Below are 6,000 nucleotides of genomic sequence, written 5' to 3'. Positions count from 1 at the left end.
ATGTAATCTGGGTCAATCGTTGAGCAACCATGGACCACATGTTTTCTATCGGCGAAAGATCCGGAGAGCGAGCTGGCCAGGGAAGCAATTCAATCTGGCGATTGACGAAGAACCTTTGGACAATGCGTGCCACGTGTGGTCGCGCATTATCCTGTTGAAATATGGCTGTGGGCAAGCCCTGAAGGTAAGGAAGGACAACTGGCTCCAACACCTCGGAGATGTAGCGCTGGCTTTTCAAAGTACCGGCAATGCGTACTAGAGGAGTGCGAGAGTGATATCCAATACCGCCCCATACCATAATACCCGCTGCAGGACCAGTGTGGCGGTGCATAACGCAGCTGTTCAGCATCCTCTCTCCACGGTGTCTCCAGACTCGAATCCGACCATCGTGGTGTTGCAGACAGAAGCGTGACTCGTCAGTAAAGACAATTTCATTCCATTGTGCCGTCCACATCCTTCTTTCATCGCACCATTGGCGGCGGAGACGTCAGTGGTTCTGTGTCAAGGGTAGACGAAGCAATGGACGTCTTGCGGACAGACCACTCTGCTGTAAACGGCGTCGAATGGTACGCGCAGACACTGGATGATGCGGTACAGACTGAATGTGCCGTACTATGGTTCGTGATGTGGCTGAGCGATCCGTCACTGCCATACGCACAATACGCCTGTCATCACGTGAAGTGGTGCACTGAGGTGGATGCGATCGAACACGTCGGTCCGTCGTACCCTCCTGCATCCAACGATCACATATCCGCATTACAGTTGTTTGGTTTCGTCCAACACGACTACCGATTTCCCTGAAAGATAATCCACAATCTCGGTAGGCCGCTATCCTTCCTCTGTCGAACTCGGATACTTGATCAAAAGATGATCGCTGTTTTCTACGAGGCATAATTGATCGCTTTTTTTGAAAAAACCACAAGAAAAACACAATTGCCGTACTTCAAATCGTCGAAATCTCCAAGCCTTAAATAGCGCTTTGAAGTGGCGCCACAGGCGCGCGTGATGTGTGTCTGCGCTGAAATTCTAATCATTTGCATATCTCACCTCCGCTAATGCATGTTGTAAATTTCATATTATTTGCATGTTTCCTTCAGGGTGTTGCATTTACGGTGGCCAGCAGTGTATTTTATTTTTAAAATTCCATCAAGAAATAAATCGAGAAACAGTATAGTTCAAATAAAACAACATTTGTGTATACAAAAATAAAAGTTGTTTCAAAATGTTACAACGTGTATTCAAATTGTGAGCATTTTGCGTGAATGCAAGCACGCATTCTTTTTGCCAAGATTCTGGTCGCTTTTTTCAGGGCACTCACCTTTTCATTCTTCTTTTGAATGGTGTTTTGTTAGTTAATCAATGAAATGGGGATTATTCTTGTGCATTTGTCTTCAGGTGTCCTCACAAGAAAAAAAAGGGGGGGGGATTTTTTCAGGGTCAGGTGATCTTGATGGCCACAATCCTTTTGAAATAAGGCGGGCATCGAAAAATGTGTGCAGTAATCCGTAAACGTGTAGATTTTCGGTGCACCAAATTTTGGCATTTGATCTGATCTGGAGCTTTCATCTCATCTCCGGAACAACCCTAACAAGACAGGGTTAAACTCCAATTCTTCAGTTTTTAGTTTTTTCCCCCTTTAATTCACTTGATGCTGGCTTAGTAGAGATAGATGGACATCCACTTCGTCTTGCGGTCTTCAACATTTCCAGTTTCTCGAAAATGGAACACCAATCGGAAGAATGTTGTCTTATTTTGGGCACAGAACCATTCTTTTGGATCACCCTGTATCATGAACTTTCTTCGCTTGCTGATGGATATGAGTCATAAAATTTTATTTGCTATGAATATGCACACCCAGGTATCGCAACACGTTTGATGATCGTATTCGCATACCATCTGTGATTATTTCCCACCTGTGCTTCCTGGCGTCCGGCCACAGAAGCAGAGGCCCAAAATAATCATAGATGGTACGCAAATCTAATTGAATCAAAATCAATGCGAGCCAATCCGACCACTGTACACCAGTGCCGCCTCAACGCATGATCCCACCCGGACATGGCCTGGGGCCCGAAGTGCAGAAGGGGACCTCGGGAAAATATTAGATCCGGTTAAAATTTTCTAAACTGTCAATGTTTCGCCAGGTAGGGGGGCTTTAGAAAAATCAGTTTTTCCGGGGATCCCCTGTACTCTCTTAACACGGCCCCTGCTGTACACCACATTCTTCAGGTACCTCCACAGCATTACCATCCGGTTTTTGCTCGCAGCGGAACACGTATTGAACATTCCTTGCGTAAGTCACGTTTGTGTTTTTTCCATGAATTATGGAATCATACGATTTTAGTTGAATTGTGGCCTGACTGTACAAATTTCAAAAGCATGTAGGTGAAGAGAAACATGACATCAAAAATCAGGACATGTCCTCACAAATGAGGACGACTTGATAACCCTGTGTTTTCTCCTCTCTCTCTCTGTTGATCACTAATCGGGTAAGTTCAAATAGTGTTTTTCATAATTATTAAAACAAGCGACTTACAAATATTTTGTACAGTTTTAATACAAAAGGTTTTTGGGTTAACAAAACATGTTTTATTTTTATTTCAGATTATAATTTCAATCCTCTGCCGGGTAAAATATTCACATTTGCAGATAAGCTCTGTGAAAAGCGGTTTATATATAACACTTCGGAGCGATTCTGTTTGGAAAAAAAAGTGTTGTTAAATCGGTAAAAATCTGCAGTAAACGTGTGTGAGGGGGTCTTTCAAATCTGACCACCCCCCCCCCCTGTCAGCTCTGCCCCCTACCTCCTAACGCAAATTGGGATCAGAGACGTCCCCCCTCCTCAGATAATCATCTCCCCACAGATAATTTTCTCTTCGGGCTCTGGGTCTGGTAAGTAATGGTTACCCCTCAGAAAAATCAATTGCCCCATGGGCCCACGATACTAAGATGGCCCTGCTTATATACTGAATTTATGGCATGAAAAAAAACAAAAAGAGTGATTGTAATTGTCCCGGGCAAAAGGGCTGGACAATGCCTAGACACCCTCATGTCAAAGGCGGGCCACATCTAGAACGTTATGTTTAAAAACATTTATACTGAAGAGAATTATTTATGGGTATATAAAATTTGGATATTGAATATTCTCAGTGAACAGCAGGATCAATAAAAGATATCAACAGATAAGCCATATACTTTTGTTTTGGTTTCGACTTTTCCGTCAGGATTGAACATCAACAACAAATGGGTTCACTTCCGCTCATTGTTGACAGGATATAAAAGACCTACGCCAACCATTGTTACTCGTATTTGAGAGAATTGAGAATTGCGGAGCTATCTAAGTGATTCTCTTGCGATTTTGTTGTTGTGGCATCATGTTTGTGGGAGTTGAAATGTTAGGGGTAAGTGTGTGCACGTTCTCCGAAACTAAAAATTTTTAGTATTATGATAATAGTAATTCCTGGAACCTTCATGAGTCTTTTGGTACTATATTAAACACACTGGTGTAAGAAATTAAGAGAATTTGCAGACTTGGTCGATTATCTCTAGAACTACTGTACCGATTTTAATGAAATTTGATATGTACATACATTGATACAATACAAAACAAATAACCATTCAATAATTGTAATACACACGCATGATCGTGCGTAACACTCGTTGGAGTCGGAAGGTATGAAACAGCGGTTGCAGAATAAACAAAAAAATGGGTTAATAGGAAATATGGTCCCCTCTTACAGATATACAGGTCTCGCAGCGTGATTTCATACTTGAAATAAGGCAGTTTATCATTTCCTGTGGCAATTGGTCCCACTCGTTCAGCAACGCTGTTTTCATTCCCTGGATGGTTCCCGGAGGAGGGTTGCGAGTTGCAATTGCCCACCCCAGAGCGTCCCAGACATGCTCTATAGGGTTAAGGTCTGGAGATCTGGTTGGCCAATCCATCCGGCGAATATCCTCACTCTCTAGAAAATCATCGAGTAGAAGAGCTCTATGTGGCCTCGCGTTATCGTCCATTAAAATGGACTCAGGGCCAACTGCACCCCTAAAAAGACGAACATGGGGCTCCAAAACCTCACACCAGTCACTCTTGATACACGGGTTCCTGTGGCTGCATACAAGTCACGAGAGAGCTGAGAAGCTGTATCACTCCTGTTACGCCTCGCTATAATCGACAAATGGCAATCTTCTCTGGCCGTCGTGGCTCTTGGACGACCTTGCCCAGGCTTTCTCTCGATGGATCCGGTATCCTGGAACTGTTTCCATAAGTTACACACGAAGCTGGGCGTTAAATTGAACTCTCTACAAATCTGGACTTGAGATTGGCCTGCTTCTAGCCTCCCCACAATTCGCCACCTCATTCCATCATCTAAACGTTGGTGGTTACTCATTTTTACTGTTACAATTTGAAATTAACCGATTGCTGCAAAATAACACCAAGAAATTCGCCGAGTTGTGCTAGCGAACGAAATGCGTCTTAACTTACGCGCGCTTATAAAGCCTGTTTCTCTACTGGCTCCACCTACACACACGTGTACGCTTACATATTTGACGTACAAGATTTGCATTTTTGTCTAGAAGCAGTGATTTTACATTCAGTTCAGTTCTTTTCATGAAATTCGATAAAATATGCAAATTCTCTTAATTTATTTCACCAGTGTAGAACGGTTCCATGCACACGAAAATTTCGGTAACAAAGTTCTTACTTCTGTTATAATCTATTTCCAATAGCAAATATTCTTAGTCAAAAAAACTTCTGGCAATACTGATATTTGGCAAATAACTAATTTTTTGTCCGGCAGACAATTATAGAAAGACACTTCAGACCGTAGACGATTTTAAACTATCGTATAGTAAATGTATATAACAAAGGTTATTGCCCCCCCCCGGGGGGGGGCGAAGTGCTTACGTTGCTTCTTGCGACAGAGCTTGGGTGTCTCGTGGTTTGTCCAGTTTCTCCAATGAAGCCAAATGAACTTCCCCAGCATAACTTTCGTTACTTAAACTGTTCCGTTTGGGTATATAGGATTTTATGGTGACTTTTAAGCATATGGCAATGCTGTTAACAAGCTCTTTTTTTAATGGGAGCCATAAAACTAGTCTGTTCCTCTTTCTCAAACTTTTTCCATAGTGACGACTTAAACGAAATTAGCGACAAGTAAACGAGGTTTTAATAACATTGTGGTCTATGAGAGCTGGAAGGGTCTGCAGAAAAATGACGACTTAACCGGAGTGACGACTTAACAAGGTTTTGCTGTATATGTATTGTAATTTCAAAATTCATTTATGTTAAAAAAATGGCCCAAATAATCAAGAAAACAGCCAGATATATCTACATACAGAGTGATAGGTAACAGGGTGCATGGTTTTTACTGGCGAACAGAGTTGATCCTAAGGGCATACTTCCAATTAGAAAAACTTTCCAAGCAATATTCAGTACTCAGATGTCATTCATCTTGCAAGGGGTTGTATAGTTATCAAAATAAAAAATTTTAACTTTTTATATGGATACTTTATGCTCAGGAATCCAAGTAGAAAGTTGTTGCCCTGTCTCTCCTGATGCCAACCAAAAAAAAAATCCAAATTTCCAAGTGCAATGTACACTGATATATTTGAATTCAAAAAATGCAAGAAAGTTGGGGAAAACGTGTTAAATGTGGGTAACATGATTCTCCCACATTTAATGGGTTTTTTCCCCCAAGTTTCTTCTGATTTTCAAATTTGAATATCTAAGTGAATATTGTACTTAGAAATGTGGAATTTTCTTTAGTTGGCATCAAGAGAGACAGGGCAACAACTCTCTAATTGGGTTTTTTTGGCACATGGACTATAAAAAGTTTATTTAAATATTTATACAACCCCTTGCAACATGAATGGCATATCTGAGTACTACACGTTATTTGGATTATGGATTAATTATATATTACTCAATAACTGGAAGTATGTCCCTAGGATCACAGATTCGCCAGTAAAATGTCATATGCCCTATTAAATATGTAAGTT

This window comes from Pholcus phalangioides, unplaced genomic scaffold (genome assembly GCF_987345545.1).
Source record: "Pholcus phalangioides strain wild (caught in Gottingen) unplaced genomic scaffold, Ppha-v1.0 ptg000010l_1, whole genome shotgun sequence".
Taxonomy (NCBI): Eukaryota; Metazoa; Arthropoda; class Arachnida; order Araneae; family Pholcidae; genus Pholcus; species Pholcus phalangioides.
Note: the sequence above shows the minus strand (reverse complement) of the source record.